Source organism: Pogona vitticeps, chromosome 3 (assembly GCF_051106095.1).
Source record: "Pogona vitticeps strain Pit_001003342236 chromosome 3, PviZW2.1, whole genome shotgun sequence".
Classification (NCBI taxonomy): domain Eukaryota; kingdom Metazoa; phylum Chordata; class Lepidosauria; order Squamata; family Agamidae; genus Pogona; species Pogona vitticeps.
In genome coordinates this window covers 158,667,920-158,693,158 of record NC_135785.1, presented here as the reverse complement: position 1 = coordinate 158,693,158, position 25,239 = coordinate 158,667,920, and the positions used below count along the sequence as shown (strand labels likewise).

The 25,239-nt window shown below is 42.4% G+C and overlaps 1 long non-coding RNA gene across 1 annotated transcript in view; it reads left to right on the top strand.

Annotated features, from left to right (window-relative positions):
* The first annotated feature begins 669 nt into the window (after window positions 1-669).
* The window catches only part of LOC140705793 (uncharacterized), a 269,465-nt gene continuing 244,895 nt past the window's right edge, over window positions 670-25,239 (top strand). The window contains exon 1 of the long non-coding RNA XR_013544055.1: window positions 670-7,827. This is a non-coding gene — a long non-coding RNA (uncharacterized LOC140705793). The remainder of the gene's footprint in view (window positions 7,828-25,239) is intronic.

Genomic DNA, 25,239 nt, shown 5'->3' with positions numbered 1-25,239 from the left:
CCACCTCAATGGCTGCTGCCTCCGACGCCCTCCTCCCTTCCTGTTCTCTCAGATCCACTGTGGGTCTCTACATATGCAACCTGATGGCAATTGATAATCACAATAAAACCTCTTCTAAAGCCCCTTCTTCCCCTCCCCCCAGCCAGGTGGCTGATGCTGAGGAGGGGGTGGGGCAGCCAGAGGCAACGAGGGCCCAGTCCTGCAAGGCCGAGGGAGTTCAAGCCAAACTCCCCCCAGGAAGGCTGGTGACCAGCAGCAACACAACCACAGTCTCTCTCACTCAGTGCTTGAGGGACGGCAGATGATGAAGACTCCCCCGAAGGCAGGAAGGTTGGTTTATCTAAAATGATGAATGCCAATCAATGATAGATCTGCCCATCATTTAGTGTAATTGTTAAAGGAAAGAGAGAGAGGGGGGGGTTTATCCAAGGGCCACAATAAATGTTTTAACATCTGGATCCATCATAGCATAAGATGAGGAGACAAAACATTTTCTCCTTTTTGAGGGGCCCTCCTGTGATGTATCAAAAAGCACTTTTATTTTCCATCTTGAAGGTCTATATTAAATAGCCGCCTAGAGTGGTTGCAAGACCAGATAGGCAGGATATAAATAGAATAAGTAAAAATAAATAAATAAGTAAATAAGTAAATAAGTAAATATAAGTAAATAAGTAAATAAGTAAATAAGTAAGTAAATAAGTAAATAAATAAATAAATAAATAAATAAATAAATAAATAAATAAATAAATAAATAAATAAATAAAATTCCTATTTAGACATTAACAATATAGCTTGGAAAAAAGAGGGTGTGGCTAATGCATGCCCCAATTGGTTTCAACGTGTCCATTCCTCATATATCTACGTTTGGATCTATAACAGTATAGTAGGGTGAAGAAGGGAAACCTGTTTTCCATCTGGAAGTGCCTTCATCTGTCCTGACAGTGTCCTCCATAAGTCTGTCTGCTCTGCAGAGTGTGAACAACTTTTATGCCAAAAACACGCTTTTAATTAATGATAGTGGCCTATTTGCTAACACCAGCATTTTCTTGCAGGAACAATTAAGAAACCACTTACCATCTAGCACAGGGATAGACAAAGTGCAGCCTGCGGTCTATACATGGTCCCTGAAAGCTGTTTTTGAGGAGGGAACCTCATTCAGGTGGACCTGCTGTCCAAAAGCTGGTTCCTTCAGGAAAGCAGTAGGTGGGGAATTGGTAGTCGTGCAGCCAGGAATAGCAGTTCATCTTTTTAAATAGGTTGCTGTGCTACTCCTGTACATTTAATACCCTCAAATGAAGAAATGGGCTTCTACAACTTTTGGATTCCATTTTTAAATGGATGTTTTACAATCTGGATGGCCCAGGAAAATTCCAAGGCAAAAGATGGGCTTCTGTGCTCACCAATGTTTCCTGCCCCAATTTAGGAGATAACCAAGGTCCTAGATAAAATTAAGCCTGAACTATCTCTGGAGACAAAAAATGATGAAAGTGAGGCTGTCCTACTTTGGGGGCATCATGAGAAGACAAGAGTCTCTGGAAAGGACAATGATGCTGGGAAAGATTGAAGGCAACAGGTAAAGAGGAAGACCAAGTAAGAGATGGGTTAACTCTTTAAAAGGAACCACAGACTTGAGTTTGCAAAAGCTGAGCAGGTGTGTTGAGGATGGGACCTTTTCGAGATTGCTCATTTATAGGGTGAACATATGTTGGAGAGAACTTGACAGCACATAACAACAGCAGCAGCAGTAGCAGCAAAAACAAGAGCAAGGCATTTCAAGTTATTAATTCTTTTGTGATTTTCTGCTTCTGTGATATAACACATAATGTTGCATTTCTCCTGCCATGCCTAGAAAGCATATTGGGAGAAGCCTCCCCCCCCCCAAGTTTCCTTTTGTGGTTTTTGTAATATTTAAGAGAACACACATTGGGTTTGGGTTTTTTTTTTCTGATCTGAAGAAGACTACTTTGCGAATTAGAGAAAGGAGGGGGCAGTTGAATACCTGGAGCTATAGGTAAATTTCTAGTGGAGTCACAAAGTGAGAACTGTTTGATAACTAAATGGCCAAACCATACCAATCATTTTACAAGTATATAAAATGAGTATTCTCCTACAGTGTAACTGTTGCTGAAATGTAAATATCTAGGTGAAAATATACTAAACTACAATAAACAAACGGCTTACATTGCAATGAAAGGTTGGATCCCGATAAAAAATATTTCTCTTTTAATTTTCAACGTATTTCAACTGAACTTTGGTACTTTACCAAAGGCTGTCTTAAGTCTGGAGATGTCCCAATCTAACATGGTCGTCCTAATAGGTCAACATAAGGTATCTAAAGATGTGATCACATGAGGAAACAGATTGCATTTGGGACTGCTTGTCGAATGGTCCAGTGGGATCTCTTTCTTTGTGATCGCACAATGTATGGTGGATTGTAATCCAGCCTATACCCAGTCTGTGCCCAAGCTGGATTTTTTCCATCCAGTTGCAGGGCTACAACTTTTGGGGGCTGGAGTGATTCTTGACCTATAGAAGAGTCACCTTAAGGGAGAGTGCTCCCCTGCAAAATGACAGTTTCTGCTGTGATCAGATGTGTGTTTTTTCCTGCTGTCTGACTGCATCATCTGTCAGGTGTATGAGCCTGTTACAGGAAGGACAAGGAAGAATTTTTGGCACCTTAAAGCAGGACTAGGGAATGTTTAGCCTTTCAGATGCTGCTGGATTGCAACTCCCATCCTTCCTCATGACTGACTGTGGCTAGTGCTGATGGGAGCAGGTGCTCTCCAAGAAATTCTGAAGGGCCCCTCAAGTGTCCTAGCCCTATCATCACATAAGACCCTATGGACCCAGGTCATGCCCAGATGAGAGGTGCAGATGCATACAGGCATGCACCGTGCTTGGTGTTATCACATCTCTTTCCTTGTAAAACACTGAAAAGTATTCTTTGGAGCAATGAGCATTGGTAGAGGGGAGTTCATAGTGCAGGTGAGAAATGCGTTGATTCAATGTGTATTCCTCCTCACCACAAACCAGGGAGACTTAGGGATACAGGGAAGCCAGTATTCTGTAGTTGGACGCAAGGCAAAGTAGACTGCAGAATTTGAATCCACTTTCCTACTACAGGAGTCACTAGAGTATCTTTCACTCTTACCCCTTATCTCAAACTAAAGTGGCAAAATCATCTAAGACTCAAATATACTGTATAAGACAAGAAGCAAGCAAAAAGGAAAATTGTTAGTATCGCTAAGATTATCCCCTGTTCTCTGATTTTTTCACTTTCACTGATGCATGTTTGAAGAGACTTTCTTTTGGACAGAAGAACGCTCCACCAACAGAACCACAGATTCTGATGAAAGGAGTTTTTTAAGTACCACTTTGGACCCTCATTACATGACAATGTCACTTATTAAGCACTAATTAAGAGCATATGCATAGGTGATGCTGTTTGGGGCATTCTGGTAGTTACAATTACAGAAGTAAATTTATCAAATATCTCTGCAAATACTGTGAAATGATGGTTACTGAACCGAACGGCTTCTTCCTGGCCTGCATGAGGCCTCATTTCATCCTTTTTTTGGTCCTGCAGGTGTGTGCTGGGCCATCTGTCCATTTAGCCTACTGCAATGATTATTCTCTGGCTCTCTACCCTCACCCCCAACACCAAACCAGACACTCTTGGTTTCTGCCAGGTTTCACAGGATCTGGCTCTACCATCAGTGGTGTGTGTGTGTGTGTGTGTGTGTGTGTGTGTGTGTGTGTGTGAGAGAGAGAGAGAGAGAGAGAGAGAGAGAGAGAGGCCAAATAGATCTGCAACTGAATGGACTGGTAGCTTTTATGGTCTTGACTTGCTTTCTCAAGGTTCTTGGGCCTAACCAGTTACAATCAATGAGTTATGCGTAATTCATTTCTTTCGGCATTAACAAAGTTATAACTGCATCAGATTACAAGCATAACTTAACATGGGATAGATTAATTCCTTTTCCATTACAACTGTAATAGTAACCAGGTGTATCAGTTTCTGTTTGGGCGCTTTAGATTGAACAAGAAGTACAATGAATTACTTTTTTAAAAAGTGCTTTCCACACACTAGTTGATAGACTTCCACATTCCAGAAAACATATTTGTCTCTTTGTCCTCCTGCTGAGATAAAGTATCATCTCACGGAGGGTCATTTTAAGTGGGAAAACTGAGGGAGGAGAAAGCATCAAGACCCCCTTTCTTCCGTGATCTAAACTTTCAATGCACATTACAATCTTTGGTGGCTGCATTTTGTAAGAAGATGACAAAAAAGAAAACATTGGGGATACATGGCAGACAACTACATGTCATGTTTAATTTAGCCTCTTGGTTTTTGGAAATATAAAATATGCCAAGATATAACATAAGGCTCTGTTTGGGTGGAGTAGAAAAGACCAATTAGTAAGGAGGTGGGGGGAAAATTATTGATTCAGAAACAATGACTAAAGATGGCTCAGCATGAGGTGGATACTGTTGAGATCATAAAAATCTCCAGTTCAGGCAGACGTAGTGATACTGTACTAGTTCCTTCCCCCACCCTTTGTTTTGTTTCTACATGGAATTTAACTGCATGCACTAATTAATTCTGATGCCTCAGAATGCCAGCACTGTTAATTTTCTTCTGATACTTAGAAACTCTCTGAGTAATTTATTTGCTTTATGAATTCAATTAGAGGCACTAAGCTGCACCCCAGGTTACCCGGCAGGAGACTGTGCAGTCACATTGGCTTTCCAAGTCGGTGAGAAATTCCTCCTCCAGTATTTTATCATATTCTCCTTCCCTTGTGTCTTTAATGTAGCATTATCTCTTCACACAATAACAAGGGTTGAGGTAGCTGGAAAGAGATGGCGTTTAAAAGCTTCAGAGACACAAATGATTGCTGTGGACAAGCCATGAAGGCAAGGTGAAGCACCCTGCTGGAGACAATCTCAGCATGTTGATTGGAGGTTTCTTCATCTGAGGGCCATGCCTTGTGGAATTCAAAGAGTGAGGACAGAGCTTTTCCAAGATGGTACTGGTTTTTGAAGTCCTCCCCTTCATCACTGTGTGGCCAAAATTAACAAATGAACAAAAAGGACTCGACCTGTTCTTTCCTCTTATATTTGTGGTAAGAGAAAAAGAGAAGACTGGTAGAATATGCATTTTTGGGTACAGTCCAGAAAAGGATACATAATTTTCCTCTGCTCATGCTCTTTGACTTTGCTCGCAGTGGAAGTAAAAGTGCTGTTCATGCAAATGTCTTTGATTCTGTGTGCATCAAACATTAAAAACGCACATTTTTAAGGTAAAGCCCTAGCCACCAAGTGCGTCTCAATATTGTTTGAGCAGTTTCATGTCATTTTAACTGTGGGAACAACCGGAGAGGGTGATTGTTCAATGTTGAGACATACTGTCTGTACTACACAGTTGTAGATCACACCAACTGTATGATTCACATGTTTCCGCACCCTTTTTTTACCCAAGGATGCCGCATTAGAACTGTTCACACAGAATGTGGTGTTAGATATCCTCTAGTGCTCACTACCATTCACAAAGTGACACCAAGCAAGAGAAAATCTGATAAGCTGACTCCCTTTTTTGAAAAAAAAAATCACTTAACCACTTCTCTCCCAAACACAAAGCAATTGTCAGGGCTGTTTTTCAACCAGTGTGAATGATAGTGAGCATCAGGGACTATCTCAGGGACCATCCTGACTGTTGCAATTGGTGTTGTCAACATTCAGGCTGGACTTTGCTATGTAAAGCCTGACATCTTTTTTTCCTGGTGGCAACACAGGCACAATGTTGTGCAGTAATACTGGGCCATTTTCTGGCATTTTGAATCATGGATACAGAAGCACAATATCCCACAATATTTTTTAAAAATTGAATAACACTCTAGACTGGCTAATTTAACTTGATTCAGTGGTAGAACCACTTTTCCTTTTAGCTACTTTTGATCTCACTTTTCATCTTGTTTGGTGGCATTCTGTACTTATTCACAATTGGGGCTGGTGAGATAAACTAGGTAAGGGGCTGACCCGCTATCCTCAAAGATAGCTACTGTCTGTTTGTAGCAAATGCTAACATCATAGAGCTACTGGAGGTAAATAAATACAAAGTAAACAAAAGATCAAGTTTAGAATTTACTTAAACTTTCCAAATGGAAATTTTGTTGCTGTTTCCAATCAACAGCAACAACAGAAACATCTTTTTGTCAGCCTGCTTCCTTTTCCCTCTTCTGGTTTGATATTGTCGCCACTTGCCCAGATGAAGTAACCAGAACATAAAGGCAGCTTTCAACAATTTCTTTTAATAAAAACACCAGTTGAAGGGCAATTTCTCCCATTTTATTCCTTGGTGGATTGGGGTCAAGTTTCAGGCGGTGGCATAAAATGACTTCAGCTCTTTGTTCAAACTGTCGTCAAGCAACCTGTTTTTTTTAAATGTGGGAAATAGCTCTCTAGAAAGAAAACTTCAACCCTTTCTCACTTCCTTGGTACCTAATATCTAATGAATTTGATTGGCAGCTCAGCCCTCTTAGCAGAAACCTTGTTTTAGGTGGCATGACTAAAAGGACGGCCATTGGAGCACACCGTGTTGCTTTTAAAGACCTACCAGGCAGAAATGCTCTTGTTTTGTTTTGTTTTTAAAGGAAGAAAGCAGAAAAAGCTGAGAGAAAAAAAAGGCAAGGCTGTCTTTCACCCACATGGAGGAGGCAGCAGTTTCAAGTCTTTGAATTAGTTGGAAGTCATTTTATTTTATTTTTAACTTCCAAGAACTTTTAAGAACCGAGTTCCCAGAACCGCTGTTTTATAACCCGACAGCATCTGTGAAGGAATGAGTGACTCAAAAGCTAAACTCCAGAATGTGAGGGTTCTGCAGAAGGAAATAAATCAAAAGTCTTTTTGTTCCTCTTTTCCCTCTGCCCCCCCCCAAGAAAAGAAAAAGGGAAGCGTGCGAACAGGCGCAGTGCGAAACCCCTCCCTGTGCCTCTGTAGGAGCATGCAGTTGGAGCCCTGCTACAAACCTCATATTCACAAGGCAAACAAAGCATCATTTTTTAATGACTTTCTGAATACATTTTTGCGTGCGGGTGTGTATGTCTGCGCTTGTGTGCGGGTGTGCAGCTGCTTGCCGAGCCCTGCTTGTCATAATGGTTTCTTCAAACGCTTTTTAAAGCCTGTGATGTTCAAGGGCCTAGCCTTCCCCCTCTCTTGCTTGCTTTTTATGTGTCACAGTTGTCAAGTAAAATAGAGCACCTCGCCTTTGTTTCAAGATGGTACCTGATCAATATCATCAATCCATCTCCCTCCCTCTCTCTTACACAAATACACATACGCACACACATATACACACACTCCTTCTCTCTCTCTCTCTCTCTCTTCCTCTCTCTCTCTCTCTACAGCTGTATCCATTTCCTCCTGGCAAAAAGGGACTTTATGAATAAATGATACTGAAATGCTGAGGGTTCAGATACTAAATAATGAATTTCACCACCAAAAACACAACAACTTCTCCAATCATAAAATACCGCTCCTTCCATATTGATTGGGCTTTGGCGACTGGATGCAGTGCTAAGCCTCATTCGCCAAGGTGCTTAAAAAGAAAAAACAGGGTTTTGCCAGGGTTGATTATATATCCCTGGTTAGGAACAAAAATATAATCTCTCTGTCTGGGTTTTTTTCCCCCCCAAGTAGTCTATCTACCTAATGTTTGGGGAGTTAAGCTTTCTTCAGAAGGGTTAACCCCGCTTTTTTGCAGGGACTGGAATCATGCAAAGAGTGCTTCTGTCTGGGATGGGAACTTTGACTTCTTGGGACATGACAGTAAGTGTGCCATCTCTTCCGTGCTGTTCTGTGAGGGGGCTGCATGAAGGATGCAACTGCGGCTGAAGCAGCTTTTGGAGGGAGCAGCTTGCAAGAGGATGCTTAGGGAGGGGAGGGGGGGTCCATCTCAGGATGGTGGCTTAGGTCAGGAAACTTGCAGCTGCCCTTCTTTCATGGCGCTGCTGCTGCTGGGCTTCTTCACTCTTATTTTTTTCCTGGTGGCTTGCTGCATGCAGCCTATGGTGGGGTGGGTGGGTGTCAAGCAATTTTTTTTTTGGGGGGGGAAGCATTACAGGTGCCTCCTCTGAGGGTGACTCGGTTTCCTTCCTGAACTGTTTATTTCTGGGGCGAGTTCTGAGGTGCCAGAAAATGTCAGAATGTGCTCTCTGAGAGAGGAACCGGGGTCAAGGGAGGAGGGCAAAAGCAGCTTTCTGCCAAGTTGGAATCTAACTTTTTGGACAGCGCTGTTCTGCATCTAGCTATAAATTTACTTTATTGCCTGTTAATGTCACAGAAGCCTTTGCTTTTTAATTAGCTAAAAGGAGGAGAGTTTGCTTTATATGAGCTGTGGTTGTCCCACTTGCAAGCATCTGCTTTCTATTATTATTATTATTATTATTATTATTATTATTATTATTATTATTATTATTATTATTATTATTATTATTATTATTATTATTATTATTATTATTATTATTATTATTATTATTATTATTATTAAAGAAATATGTGTTTATCCTTGGAGTAATTCAATACAGATGAAGAGACGCATATTGAATCATCAGAGTGGAGGTGCTCCTCACTCCTCCCCTCCTCTTTTTTTATTGGTTTGATATCAATAATTACAATTGATTTGGCAGCTGGATAAAAAAGGACACAATTATATTAAGCAGGAAGAGAATCTCATTTGTTCTGTTGACTAAGAGGGGTTTTTTTTGGCCATCCTTAAAATACTTTTTGTTTACTACTGGATGTTTATTTGTTTATTCAAATGATGGTTTTGTGTCTGCTTGTTTTATTTATTTATATTTCTTCTTCCTCTCTTTTCTCCTCCTCCTCCTCCTCCTTCTTCTCTCTCTCTCTCTATTTAATGGGAAAAGAAGAGAAATTGAAGGCATTAATTTAGAGCTACTGATGCAATGAAATGGAGGAATATATTTAAGCTATTAGCTGCTTCAATCTCATGCCCACAAATAATTGATGAGCTTCTATTAAAGATTGACAAGCTAGCAGGCTGTGAAGCATTTTTACTAGAGCCACGCTGCACCGGCAGACACTATGCATTGTGCTCTTTATCCTAATGCTGTGGATTAGCTTATTTTAGCAAGGAAGGGAAGATGGTTCTCTTTGCTATGGAGCTACTGGCATTTTTCTCCCAAAGGAGCATGTTTGTAGTTTAAAGTGGGAAGAAAGAAGGAGATGATCCCACGTCAAAATGCCTAGCTCTAAAATATTGAAGTCCTAGATATTTCTGGCCCTTTCCTACCTGTAGTTTGAACTCCAGGATGAATACCATTTCCCCTCCCATATTAAAAATTGCCAATGGAGTATTAGTATGACACAGGATCTCACCCAAACATGTTGATGGTTTGCAGTGGCCTCTTTGGAGCAGGATAGATTGCTCGGCGGAAGGAAGAGGGGTCAATACATGCTGTCAAGTAAAACTGTTGCTTGTAGTTTATTGTTTTCTAGTATGTCATCGATAAACATTAATGTCCTCAATGAGCTTATTCTTCTAGAGCCGTTACTTTCTATTTCTTGTAAAAAGACCAGCCTGTAATGGAGGTTTCCTAACAGTGGGATGAAGGTAGAAGTGCAAGATGTAACATTTCTTACAGGTTCATTGGTATTCATGAGTAACATTCCAGATAAACAACAGACAAAAATCAGTGGACAGAGAACCAAGTTGGCATTGTATAGGTGCAAGATGATAAGGTTAATGACCTGGTGCATGTATATGCAGATGTTAACTACCCTTTTCAAGGTATCCTGACCATATTCTCTCAAAAGTTTCCTCTGACATCTTTGGTGGGACTCATTCCCAATTAAGTATAAACAGGGTAGCAGCAGTTTTAAATTTCCAGTCCCAGGATTATGTGTCATCCACATTTTATTGTCGGTACTGTATAGTTTTTTCCCAGTTCTTCAGATGAAATAACTTCTTTTCAAATAAGAGGGAAAGCTAATGTTTGCAACTTTTCAGTGTTTGCACATGTACTCAATTGGGAGTCATCTCAATGGAATAATAATTGAAGCTTACTACTGAGAGAGAATGCACAAAGTCCAGCTGTGCGATGTTGGGAAATCTGGTGGATAACTAGACACCCAAACTAAAGCACTTGCTTTCTTATCAAGGGAAGTTTAAATGATTTCTGTTTTTACAATCCGGGAGGGAAAAATTGCATACCAATGAAGAAACAAGTATCAATATTAGACTCAGAGGTGTAACTAAAATAGCTAAACTGTCCACCCTAGTTATCTATTCTGTAAAAATTAAGTTGTTAATTTGTACTGTTCAAAACAAAGAGTAACACGCATCATCAAGTCAAGGATTGTGAAATCTGCCTCCAGCATTTCACTCTTTCTTCAATCTCTGTTCTAACTCAGGACACATTATTAACATGTCTCTGCCTCTAAATGACAGGTGCAGGGTATCTTAAGTGTTCAAACAAGCCATTTACGTACAAATAGAAAGAATGGAACTGGATGCACAATTCAGTTATGCGACTATCTTTATTTGGCAGTGAAGGCTGGATTCCAAACACAGGGTGCATAGGGATGTTTGTGGTCTCTGTGGGACTTACTTCCACCTACTTGCCTCCCTCCAGCTAGGTTGCCTATGGGAGTAGATACACATGTTAGCCAACATATACAGTTGTGTTCAAAATTATTCAACCCCCACTGAAATTGAATGTTTTGGCCATTTTGACATTGATTTTGATCATTCAGTCATCTTGCTTACATTTACATGAAAGAGGCACTTGTAGGTCAGAGAAATATAACCTTAAGTTTATAATGAAATAACCACAAATGTCTTTTCTGTGCTCACATCATTATTAGTTTTTATTCAACCCCCAAGTGACATTCAATCTTAGTACTTAGTACAACATCCTTTTACAGTTATAACAACTTTTAAACGTGAAGCATAACTTGACACAAGTGTCTTGCAGCGATCTACGGGTATCTTCGCCCATTCTTCATGGGCAAAAGCCTCCAGTTCAGTCAAATTCTTAGGCTTGCGCACTGCAACTGCTTTCTTTAAGTCCCACCAGAGGTTCTCAATCGGATTTAAGTCTGGTGACTGCGATGGCCACTCCAAAATGTTCCAGCCTTTCCTCTGCAACCATGCTCTAGTGGACTTGGAGGTATGCTTGGGATCATTGTCCTGTTGAAAGGTCCAACGTCTCCCAAGCCTCAGGTGTGTGACGGACTGCATCACATTTTCATCCAATATCTCCTGGTACTGAAGAGAATTCATGGTACCTTGTACACGCTGAAGCTTCCCTGTACCTGCAGAAGCAAAACAGCCCCAAAGCATTATTGACCCTCCGCCATGCTTCACAGTAGGCAAGGTGTTCTTTTCGTCATATGCCTTGTTCTTCCTCCTCCAAACATAGCGTTGATCCATGGGCCCAAACAGTTCTAATTTTGTTTCATCAGTCCACAGAACACTATCCCACAACTTTTGTGGTTTGCCCACATGACTTTTGGCATACTGCAGTCGACTCTTCTTATTCTTGGGAGACAGCAAGGGGGTGCGCCTGGGGGTTCTGGCATGGAGACCTTCATTACGCAGTGTGCGCCTTATTGTCTGAGCTGAAACTTCTATACCCACATCTGACAAATCTTTTTTCAGTTCCTCAGCAGTCACACGGGGACTTTTCACCACTCTACGCTTTAGGTAGCACACAGCAGTCGAAGTCAGCATCTTCTTTCTTCCACGACCAGGTAGCATTTCAACAGTGCCCTTTGCCTTGAATTTGCGAATGATGCTTCCTATGGTGTCTCTTGGTATGTTTAACTTCTTTGCAATCTTCTTATAGCCATTGCCCTTCCTGTGAAGACAAATCACCTCTTCTCTTGTCTTCCTGGACCATTCTCTTGACTTCACCATGTTTGTAACCACACCAGTAAATGTCTAGAAGGAGCTGAGTATCACAGTCATTTTAAAGCTGCCTAATTGGTGCTTATTATGCTTGATTGGTGTTCGGTGACATCCACAGGTGTTTTCAATACCTGATCGAAAACACCTGAATGAACCTCTCTTCTTCAGAGTGGTAGTCTTTAAGGGGTTGAATAATTGTGGCAATGAAGAAACCACAAAAGAAACATTTACTACTGTATTACATAAACAATTGATGTTATTTTAGTTGCATTTGGTTCTTTAAAACATCCTTGTAGGATTTGATTCTGAATACAATTCCAAATGTACACTATAGTCCCTAAACCCCTTTACAGCATTTGGGGTTGAATAATTTTGAACACAACTGTATCTTGTTGAATTAGGGGAATAGACGGTGTAGGTGTTCTCCCTCCTCCAAACCTCCTGACTGCCAATATGCCTATCCAGCTCTCTTTAAAAAGCTAAAATTCCTTCCAGTAGATGAAGTGGTGGTCAGGGCTGGAACCAGTTTTCCATTTCCCCTTTGTGATCAATGGGTTTATAAGGCTCTAGGTACACAACATCTTCTGCTTTCTATAGGTAGTGGCATATTGGAGTTAATGGATGTTAGCTGGTTCGCGCAAAGGTTGGATATCTATGTCTATTTCATTTCCCCATACATTCAATTTTTTTCAGGTAACATTTTTTTTAGACCACCTGATCAAACAAAACTTTAGTTAGAAGCAAGACCCACTGATTTTAATTTGATGCACAACCGGCAAAGTTCATGAAGAACCTCAACCTCTGGATTAACCGTTGTTAGGCTATTGTGGCCAACAGGAAAAGGAAAGTTCAGCTCAGTGGCCAGACCTGTACCACAGAGCAGATGTACGTATGCACTGTCGATGTGTTTAAAGCTGAAGTGTGTGAACTCCAAAGGATGAGAGTGAAGAGACTGTGCAGAAAATTTGGGTATCTTTTGATAGCAACCTAAACAGGCAGGATGGTAGAGAACAACACAAATGTGATTTAACATGGAGATTCTGCAATTTACAGAGGTAATTGCCCCAAGGTGCTTCAGCAAAGAATAAGTCAAGTGTTGGTTCTTCCAAGCTTAGGTAACCTCTTTGATTTCATCACACAACCAGTGTGGTGGTGAAACGCAAGGTACCTGTTACTAAAAGAGCTGCAGTCTAGGCAGTATTTGTGGCTTGGTGTTACGCCACAGACGTGAAACAAAAAGTAAGCTGTAGGCATGAGTGAGTGGCTGAACACAGGAGTCAACTGTAAAATAATGCAGAAAATCTGGTTTTTCTCTTGAATTTTATGTTGTGCGGGATACACACCAAAACACAAAATTCATAGCTAAGATTCCAAGAAAGGTGCACTCTCAGTGACAGGATAGTACTGGATTGTGAGGCAATATCTTTGTTAGGTATCATTTTATGGCTTACGCTTGCTAGCTTCATTTTGTATTTATGAATATATTTCCAGGAGAAGGATAAATAGGTGAAAATAGTTCAGTACCATGTGATTTGTTTTATCCTAAGGCAATGCCTGGGGTTACTGATACAGTCCTAGCTCTTGGTATGGAGAAGTGAAATGTGAAACAATGAAAATTTTATTAAAACGTTTGTTAACCCATTATAGGATGTTCATTTTCAATTCTTTGTGAGAAAGCACGATGTATCATTTTGTGTGTGTCATTTAAATAGAGAGAGGGAGGGGGGGAAAGAAAGAGATAAGCCAAGAACACATTTAATGGGGGAAGGAGATTTTAATGGGCTGCATTATACAAATGGTACAGCGCACAATTGCTGTTATTAAAATAATTTGTCATTAGATTTTTTTTTAAAAAAATGGAAATTTGAATTTTTTGGGATATTTCTTTCCAGTCTCTCTCACATCCCTCTACACGCGTGCGCGCGCACACACAATTTTAAAATAGCAGCTTTAGTACAGTAAAGGCAGACACATTTTCAAGCAAAATCCATTTCAGACCAGAATTTCTGAGAGCCCTATTAATGTTTCATGCTAATCAAGGAGAGGAGGAAATAGAGCTGACAGGTGCTTCTACTCTGCTTATTCCTGTCTTCCTGCATTAGACGTTAGTAGCTAAAAAAAGAGCTGGCATGGCTTCTTTCCAGGGCTTATAGTGACAGGGCAAGAATAAAATGATTCTGTCCTCAAGTTTAGAGTTGTTTTCTTTATTGGCTGATCTGAAGACAACCCTAGTTGCATGGCATCATTGATTATCAATCAAGCTATTTTGCTTCCCATCATGACCTCAGCAAGGTCCAGAGTTTCCTATCCTTCATATTCACTGAGCACAGATGATCCCATGTTTGCTTTGTGCCATCTAAGTCTCATCAGGGAGTAAATGGAGATGATGATCTACCAAGTGGTAACAGATAAGAGTGGTCTGTAACTCTTTGTTAAGTTCACAGTAGGTGGGGGGTAATTGTAAGTCTTTTTTGATCAGGTGATGGTAGATCTCTAGCCTTTCATTGTTTTTTGTAGAAGATGGGGTTCCCCCCCCAAAGGGGGAGACTGTTGGGAGCTACCACTAGTCAGAATAGACTATGAGTGGGCAAAGGGAGGCCTGAAGGCCACATCAGGTCATCCGGGACTTCCGGTCTATTTACTCAGGCCCTTCTGAACCTTCCTGACCATGTGATGAAAAATGTTAACTGAAAAATGACAATTAGTAGCTTCTCAGAAATAACATTTCCACCTTGATACCCCAAGCCTAGCCTCAAAATGGCCTGAGGCTTTCTTAGGCGTTCTGTGCCATTTTATAACTCACTCGTCTCCCAAAGGTATGAAAGGGTCATGAAAAAGCAAGCCAAGGTCCATGAAAAGGTGAAAATGGCCTTCACAAGTTGCTTTCTCCTTCCGAGTAGGCAATCCCTGACTGGAAGAAGAAAGAAAAAGACCTGGCATGAAGCAGCATCCAGTTACAGCCACCATTTGGCACCTGTGGGACACTCCAGAACCACAGAAAACCTGAAAAAATGGCAAAAAGAAAAACAGCTGGGGCAGGGAGTGCTATATAAAAAAAAATATGTGGTGCCGGCACTCTTAGAGGCTTCTAAGAGTTGCAATTTGTCTTTCTCTTTGAAACTGGAAAAGAGTGCAGGGGACAACTGGGGGGCTGCAAGAGAAGCTGAAGGGGCAGCACTTTGCCTACCTTGCATAAGACTTTTCAGTTGAGTTCCTGTTCTGCTTTCAAAAAGTCCTGTGTTTAGTCTCTGACAGCTCCAGGCAAGACTGAAGAAGGTCCCTGCCTGGAACATGGAAAGGCTTCTCCAAGTCCCAGTGTAAGCAGTGTTGAGCTAGAGGGACCAAAGGTCTGAGCTGGTTAAAGTGAGCTTCCGAAGTTCTTCAGTCTCTCCTCTCATGGTTGTCCAGGGCATTGCATGAATCATGGAGCTGTTGTCACTTGGTGTCTTGTTATCTCTTTCCCTTGGGAAGATGTCTCATCTGGTGTAACACAGTAAGTAATATGACATCATTGTGTTGTGCATTTCCCCACCTCCAGCATGGAAAGTCCTGGATCTGAAGAAGGGGAAAACCACAACAGATCCAGGGTTTTGTGAGATGAGACATTATTAAGCAGAAAGGAGAAAGAGCCTCCTCCAAATCTCTTCTGATGTCTCTTGCCTGGGTGGAGAGGGAGCCCCACAGAAGTGTCTCACAGGCACCACGTGCTGTATTATCTTTGAGAACCAGCATCAATGTGTCTCTGCTGTTAAGGTGATAGTAAGACCAGTCCAGGGCAGTGGCAGCTGTTGACTCCAATTTTCTATGCCCTGTGAATATGGATTAAATCTGCATTCAACAAGAGCTGTCCAACGTCCTGAACCATACCCCCCCCCAAATGTGTTCAGTACCTTGGACAACTCCTGTGAAATACAGATTAAAACTCTAAATGGATTCATAGCAGCCCTGAAATTGGAGTCATCAGCTGCAATTATTCCAGTAGAAGGGACAGTGCAAAACATGGAGCACATGTTGTCCACTTCTTAGGGAATCATTAACCTCTGTGTAATCGTACGTAACCCATCGTAGTCATCATTGCCATCACCACCACTGTAGTCATTAGTGGTGATACTTAAAACTGCAAGCTACCCTGAGTATGTTGGCAGAGAGGCAGTATGTCAATTTGGTCAACTAATCTGTCATTTATTAATCATGAGGACCTCATCTCCGTGGTAGCCACATCAACAATCTGTTTATAGAGAAGTACGTAGCAATCCTCTTGAGTGCTGCCCCTATAAGGGCACTCCTCCTATGCTCCTGGGGGGGGTGTGTATCTGAGGGTGCTGGGGTGAGCTATGCAAATGGAAGACAGATCAATTTTCAGTGAATCTTTGAACACATTCAGCACAGGCAGGAAATATATTGCCCTCCCAACCCCAGAATAAAGATGCGAGACAAGAATTATGGATTAAAACACTGGCCACACTTTATTAAGCACAATCAATGTTGCCATCTTTTGGCAAAGGGGGGGCTGTCATAGTACGTAATCACGTTAAAGCGCAGAGGTCTCAAAGGACCCCTTGAGCAACAAACGGGTGAGTTCCTGGCCTCAAGTTTTTGCAGTCTTATACACAGCGAGAACCCTGACGGCCACAATTTGACCACCCCCGGACCTCAAGCCAGCTTTTCCTTATTGACTGTTGGTCCAGTTGTGGCCCCAGCACATCTTTTCCACCAAGCACTGTAATCGCATGATCCACAGTGCTGGGAGGTCAGATGGGCTATAGTTTACCTGAATTTGCAATGGGACTCACCAGAAAACCTTTTCTATCCTCACTATCCACCACAGCATAGGGACTAGCCTGCTAAGTCCCATGCCCGCCATCAAGCTGATCAAGCTCAACAAGCAGCCCCCCCTTGATGTCTTCCAAGAAGACATCCAAACCCAAATCGGACAGGTGTACACCATCTTCTGAAAGAACTCAGGCCTATCCATGTGGATCTTCTGGTGACCAATCACCAATTCAAGGTCACTGCATACCACTCTGCAGATCTCCCAATTAACACTCCTGTGGGCAGTGTTAATGGAGAAAAAGTGCCTGGCATCTCTCCATGCCAACCAAGGGATAATTGTCGACCACACAATCTGCATTACCAGATACGTGGCTTTCAACCATGACAGATCACACAGCACATCCAGGACCTTTCCATGATACCTGGCCAGACCGTTGCCACCTGGATGTATCACCAAAACATCTGGTAGAAACTGGCCAAAGGCATAGCTAGCTCCACAGCATTCTGCGCAGCCCTCTATATTCCACTTGGGCTCTGGCTCCCAGGCCAAGGTTGCTCCCCCATGAGGTTGCTGCTGCATATCTCGCTGCCCAAAAAACATAACTATAGTATGCCCCATGAATACTGTAGTTATTCATGGGGCATAGGGAAGAGGGATTGTGCCCGCCATGGTTGGGCTTTGACCACTACCCCAGTGTAAATTAAGAACCCAGGTAGCCAGTTAGATTATGTCCTATCCAGCTTCTTTCTTCTACGTCTCTCCTTGTCGTTATCATCCTCCTTATCTAAATCCTTTTTCTCCACATCTCCATTTAGCAACTCTAATAAATCCATGTTTATCCTTGCATATTTTTTCTTGAGTCGCTGGAGTGAGATGATAACCCAGGGGCATCGAGCACTCACCGCATGGTAATGCTCATAAAGGACTGTATTATAGTCCTTGTCAGGAACAGATGGGTATGGCCAAACCCCTAGACCAGCCATAGAATTAAACTGGGCTGGTAATGCAGCCTGGGGGTATGGTGTACTCTATCCACCAAATTGTGTGCTTGAAAAGGGCCATGGAATATTATGTGCCCTAAAACTCTGTCTAATTAATTTAAGATTAATCTAGAACCCCTCAATAAGTGATTGTTAGTCTCAAATTAATTATAATTAAATCCACTAATCTATCTATCTCAATTGACTGTTTATTTATTCTTATAGATTAGACAGATCAAATTGGGATACCATGCTTACAGATCAGATTGGGATACCATGCTTATAGCACTCCCATAAAGAACTTCAAATGCTTCCTTACACAAATGGCTTTCTGCATTCACCCAGAGATGCAACAACTAATTAAAAAAAGGTCAACTCAGACCATAGAGTATTATGAACCAATGATTTGACAGTTTAAGACATGTGTCCCAGAGCATTATGATAAAAGATGCAACACAGTTGGATTTAGAAATCATGTTAACGGTATTTTGCCCCCTTTTCGTGAAATGGTTAAAAGCTGTCGCTAACATTATTAAATGTAATACATTGTTGTGCCCTCTGCTTTTGAATGCCTTGTCCAGATTTAGCTATAATAATATAGCTTGTTTGCACTTGCTATTGCTTCAGTTGGGCGGACAGCAAGGAAAGAGCTACTGAGGAATTTTGTTATCCTCTGGAAACAGATTCTTATGGCAAGGAGATGCCCTTCTTCTGCCAAGTCGACTGGCAGAGGTGCGATTGTAAGTCTGCCATTTGTATCTGTAAGGCAGAGCTGAGTAAACTGTAGGGCAGGTAGGAAACAATGTACAATTGACCCACAACTATGGCAGGAATATTGGCACCAAGAGTGTCTTTGTGGGGGACTACATAATGATATGTTAATACGACTTCTGGACATGGCATGCATCATCTCAGCCCAGTGTATTCTGTCTGTGAGTGTTATAATAATATATATTTAGTATTCTAGTAGGCATTCTACCCTCTCTCGTGGACACACATGATTATTACGTGTTCTGGGAAGAAAACATTGGAAATGGACTCGGAATGACTTGCATGGCTAAAACATCTGACTATTCCACTGACTGGATTGGTCTTCCTGAAATGTGAGCTGTTTCAGTGTTTCTCTTCATAAAAATTCTTCCACTCTTGACAGTATGTTTTAAAATGTCCCGAGGACTCAAGAAAACACAAGAAATCTTGATTATGATTCAGGGGTTTATATTTTTTCACTGACAGTGCAATTGACTGTTTTGAAGGCTGCTATGCTAACTCTCCTCCTCCCTCTCTGCTCATTGACTTCTGACTTGATGCTGCAGGTCCACTTGTTACTTGGAAATGTCATGTCAAATAGTCTTTTCTTTAAGGGAATACTAGAGCCTGGGTCCTTCTGAAGTTTACTATCTATGGTTGACCAGCCTTTGGACGTTGACCCAAAACATGTATTCTTCTGCACAGTCTAATCTAAAATAAACATTATCCTTTCATATCATAAATATCTACAGTGGTGCCCCGCATAGCAACGTTAATCCGTTCCAGGATTAACGTCGCTATCCGGATTCTTCGCTATGCGGGAGGGGAAAACCCATAGGAACGCATTAAACACCGTTTAATGCGTTCCTATTGGGGGAAAACTCACCGGTAAGCGAAGAATCCCGATCTGGCCGCCATTTTCGCCGCCTCGATAAGCAAGGCGGGAAAACACTGGGCGGCCATTTTCCCCCAGCTGGGCAGCGCTTGCTTCGGCTGTGGACGCCTCCCGCAGGTTGCGCCGCCCAGCTGGGGGGAGAAGGTTCAGAGCCCCTGTGGTGGACGCTTCCCCGGAGGTTGCTCTGAAGCCAGGCTTCAGAGCAACCTCCAGCGAAGCGTCCACCATGGGCGCCCTGAACCTTCGCCGCCTTCTCCCCCCAGCTGGGCAGGGCTTGCCTCCGAGCGCCGGCAGTGGACGCTTTCCCGGAGGTTGCTCTGAAGGCTGCACCTCCCAGCTGGGCTGCGCTGCCTTCAGAGCAACCTCAGCCTCCACCGGCGGCGCTCGGAAGCAAGCCCCGCCTAGCTGCGGGGCTTGCCTCCGAGCACCAGCGGTGGACACTTTCCCGGAGGTTGCTTTGAAGGCTGCACCTCCCAGCTGGGCTGCGCTGCCTTCAGAGCAACCTCAGCCTCCACTGGCGGCGCTTGGAAGCAAGCCCCGCCTAGCTGCGGGGCTTGCCTCCGAGCACCAGCGGTGGACACTTTCCTGGAGGTTGCTTTGAAGGCTGAGCCTCCCAGCTGGGCGGCGCTGCCTTCAGAGCAACCTCCAGGGAAGCGTCCACCGCCAGCGCTTGGAGGCAAGCACCGCCCAGCTGGGGGGAAATGGTGCCTATGGGGAAAAATCGCAAAGCGATTTTTCCCCATAAGGGCCATCGGTATGCGATCGCTTTTGCGATCGCAAAATCCGCATCGGTATGCGGATTCGTCGTTATACGAGGCACCACTGTATTTTATAATGCATTTCAGTGAGCTGAGGACTGTATCACAACACTCAGAGAACCAAGAAAACCCAAGTATAGTTGGAGTTTGATCTCTGTATTAATCTGGGAAGAATGATTCAATTTAGTTTGCTTAAAAATGTTTACTGCTGATGGAGCTAGCATTTGATCTGCTCTTACGAAGTGAGTAAAGCATACCAGTGACCAGGCTGTTTGGGATGTTCTGTGAAGTATGTGCCAAGAAGGCCATGTTCCCCTTTCTGTCAAAGATTGCAGGGTTACATGCATCTTCATCCATCACTTCACCCTTGGCCTTTCTGCCTTCCAAAAGTCAGTACAGATAGCCTAAGTTTTGAATGCAGATTCTGCCTTCCTATATCCACTTATCTAAAATAAAGTTAATTGAAATGAACAGGATTTAGTTTTGAGCAGACATGTCCAGGATTGCAGTATAAAGGTGTGGTATGGGAACTGGCCCAATGATGCACATTCCACTTTTCTGGGTGAATTTAGAGTGGGGAAGTAGGAATCTTTCAAACTAGGTGTTATAATCTATGAGATAGCTCTATAGTGCCACACAAAAATACGAACAATCTTCTCAATGACTTACGAGCTGCTAGCATGAATAACTGTAAAAGGGTTGTATCTGCCACTAGATCTTTCATAGGATTTATAGCAGTTTGAGGAGGAGCTATTCACGGTAGAATAATCTCAGATATAAGGAACTAGATTTGGTGGACAGCACTATGGATGGAGGCTCGTAACATTGTACAGGAGGCAGCAACAAAAAACATCCCAAAGAAAAGGAAATGCAAGAAAGCAAAGTGGCTGTCCAACGAGGCCTTACAAATAGCAGAGAAGAGAAGGGAAACAAAATGCAGGGGAGATAGGGAAAGTTACAGAAAATGGAATGCAGACTTCCAAAGAATAGCAAGGAGAGATAAGAGGGCCTTCTTAAATGAACAGTGCAAATAATAGAAAGGGAAAAGCCAGAGATCAGTTGAAAATGGAGATATTAAAGGAACAATTTGTGCAAAGATGGACATGATAAAGGACAGAAATGGTAGGGACCTCACAGAAGCAGAAGACATCAAAAAGAGGTGGCAAGAATACACAGAGGAATTATATCAGAAATATTTGGATATACCGGACAACCCAGATAGTGTAGTTGCTGACCTTGAGTCAGACCTTCTGGAGAGTGAAGTCAAGTGGGCCTTAGAAAGCATGGCTAACTACAAGGCCAGTGGAGGTGATGGCGTTCTAGTTGAAATATTTAAAATCTTAAAAGATGACACTGTTAAGGTGCTACAATCAATATGCCAGCAAGTTCGGAAAACTCAGGGGTGGCCAGAGGATTGGAAAAGATCAGTCTACATCCCAATCCCAAAGAAGGGCAGTGCCAAAGAATGCTCCAACTACTGTACAATTGCACTCATTTCACACACTAGCAAAGTCAAGCTCAAAATCCTCCAAGGTGGGCTTCAGCAGTATGTGGACCAAGAACTCCTAAAAGTACAAGCTGGATTTTGAAGGGGCAGAGAAACTGGAGACCAAATTGCTAACATGCACTGGATTTTGGAGAGGGCCAGAGAGTTCCAGAAAAACATTTACTTTGCTTCATTCGTTATGCAAAAGCCTTTGACTGTGTGGACCACAGCAAACTATGGCAAGTTCTTAAAGAAATGGGAGTGCCTGACCACCTTATCTATCTACTGAGAAACCTATACGTGGGATGGGAAGCAACAGTTAGAACTGGAACAACTGATTGGTTCAAAATTGGGGAAGGAGTATATTGTCTCCCTGCTTATTTAACTTATATGCAGAATACATCATGCGAAAGGCAGGACTGGAGGAATCCCCAGCCAGAATTAAGATTGCCAGAAGAAATATCAACAGCCTCAGATATGCAGATGATACCACTCTGATGGCAGAAAGTGAGGAGCAAGTAAAGAACCTCGTAATGCGGGTGAAAGAGGAGAGTGCAAAAAATGGTCTGAAGCTCAACATAAAAAAAACTAAGATCATGGCCACTGGTCCCATCACCTCCTGGCAAATAGAAGGGGAAGACATGGAGGCCGTGAAAGATTTTATTTTCTTGGGCTCCATGATCACTGCAGATAGTGACAGCAGCCACAAAATTAAAAACACCTGCTTCTTGGCAGGAAAGCGATGACAAACCTAGACAGCCTCTTAAAAAGCAGAGACAATACCTTGCTGACAAAGGTCCACATAGTCCAAGCTATGGTTTTTCCAGTAGCGATGTATGGAAGTGAGAGCTGGACCATAAAGAAGACTGACCACTGAAGAATTGACGCTTTTGAATTGTGGTGGAGGCTTTTGAGAGTCCCTTTGACTGCTAGGAGAACAAACCTATCCACTTTGAAAGAAATCAACCCTGAGTGCTCCCTGGAAGGACAGATCCTGAAGCTGAGACTCCAGTACTTTGGCCTTCTCATGAGAAGAGAAGACTCCCTGGAAAAGCCCCTGATGTTAGGAGAGTGTGAAGGCAAGAGGAGAAGGGGATGACAGAAGACAAGATGGTTGGACAGTGTCACCCAAGCTACCAACATGAGTTTGACCAAACTCTGGGAGGCAGTGGAAGACAGGGGGGCCTGGCATGCTCTGGTCCATGGGGTCACAAAGAGTCGACTTAATGACTAAACAACAATAATAAAACCAATCACCAAATAAAGCTAGCCTATTTGCCAGATGGGAAATAGATGGGAAAAACCTGTGCTATGATAATTAGATATCTAATCATGTGAGGGAGCACAATTTCTAATTGTGGAACTCATCATTTTGTCTAGTTTGTCCCTCAGGTAGACATAGGTTTATGTCCTCATGGAAGCCTTTCTGTTGAGGAGCACTTATATGTGAGCTGTAGTAAAGCAAAGCAAAATTTGTTGCTCATATACTGCCCCATAGTACTTGAAGCTCTTTCTGGTTTGTTTACAATTTAATTATCTAGGCTACACATTGTCCCTCTCCCCAGCAAGTTGAATACTGAATTTACTTGGAAGTCTGGAAGGCTGAGTGAACCTTGAAGTGACTACCTGAGATTGAACCTGGTCATGAGCAGAGTTTTGGCTGCTGTATTGCAGTTTCACCACTGTGCCTTGAGGGTCATCTGTAGTATTCTGGAACGTTACAAGAAATTTGAGGTATAAGCCCACCTTTGGAAACATTGACATAGACGGTAGCTACACATGGCAGGAACAGCGTTCCGTGTATAGCCGCGCTGGCCACGTGACAACGGAAACTGTCTTCGGACAAACGCTGGCTCTACAGCTTGGAAATGGGGATGAGCACCGCCCCCTAGAGTCGAACACGACTGACTAAAATGTCAAGGGGAACCTTTACCTTTAGACATGGCAGAAATGCAACTGGTGCATTAGAGCATGCGTTATACCCCAGCAGTATGTGGGGAGGGTGAGGTAAAATAACATGCAGAAGAGGGACATAGAACATTGCCCCCAATGTGCAAGAAAAGCTGGCACATGGGGAAAGGGTTTAGCATCATGCTAGTATGCACTGCTTCTTTGCTGTGAAACATTCCTCATCCTGTTCTCCATTTTTTTAATGACTTCAGCAATGCCCTATATTCTAACATATGCAGCAGCGGCTGTCAACATATAATAAGTCCCTATGCTGGGAGTGAGGAGTTGCCCCTGCCTGTATGTTCCAGTCTCCTGCATTATGAGTGAGAGATTGCCGAGGCCTGTAGTTTACAAACTGCCTTGTCTCATGTAGATGTTAGAAAACCTCTTATGTTGTTGTTTTAACAACTCGGAATAAATTTGAAGGGGGGGGAAAGGGAGTTTGCATCTCATGGGTGTTTATGATCAGTTTAATTAAATCTGTTTAAAATAAATTTATTCAAAGTGGTGCGAACCCCTGCTGTAGGCATACTTACACTTGTTTGATCCTTGTTTACATTACTTGGTGTCAGGAAAATGCCAGCTTAAGCATGGGTTAAAATCAGGTGGCAAGAGAATTTTGTTGTATAGGAACAACATTCATAAAAGTCATCATTTGGCTGAAATGCGTGGCCTTGTCTATGTAGAAAAGACCTAATTTTATGTTCAATTTGAAATGCATTGATCAATGTTTGTAGTCTGTTTTACTTGTGTGCAGGCTGAAGAATTTGAAAGCCTATGGCCTTATTTATAAATAGTACTTAGTTTAGATCATGTATGTATGTATGTATGTATGTGTGTGTGTGTGTGTGTGTGTGTGTGTGTGTGTGTGTGTGTAGTAACAATAACACTATTACAATTTCTAGTAGTTAAAAGTTACTGTCAAGGATAAATATAAGAACAAAAGGCCTGTAAACAAACCAAAGTGGAAGAAAAGTGCCGCTGAGAGACATATTTTTTGTCCCATCTAAGGTAATGTTTTGGCAGGGATGGGATGTTCTGTTTTTTTAACCTCCAGTAAACCATGATGCAGCAAAACAGAGTGATCTGGTCAGATTGTCTGCAGCTTGGCCCCATTCGGGGGGTGGGGGCATTGGAACTAATTGAGTGAGGATATATCTCGCAATACAAAAAATATATGTTGTATTATCATTTATTACATATTTATCCCACTTGTTTCTTGCTCTCTGCATGTTTGGGAGGGATACACTTGATTCTGCATCACACAAATATGTGGGATATTTTTATATCCCCCAATACTTTGGAATTCACATAAGGGTTAGAAAACTTTTCACAATCTAATGCAAGAAGGGTTGCTTAAGCCCAGCACAGAGGATAAAAAGAATTTTTGCGTAAGGTTTGCCTAAATTGCTGCAGCTGATTGTGGTTAATAGATGAGATGCTGCAGCACATCTCAGATATGTCTGACGGCAATTACCACATGAAGGTTGGTAGAAATCCACCATGATCCAGGCTTTTTCAGTGGTGGGTCCAACTTGATGGAATGTTTTCCCCAAACAGGCTTGTATGGCCTTGACATTCTATTCTTCTACTCCTTTCACTGAAATATAATCCTTCCATAATCCCTTTCCATTGACCATTTTGGGGGCTGATGGGAATTGCAGTTTGGAAAACCTCAACGTTGCCAGGTTGGGGTAGACCTTTTTATGCTTGC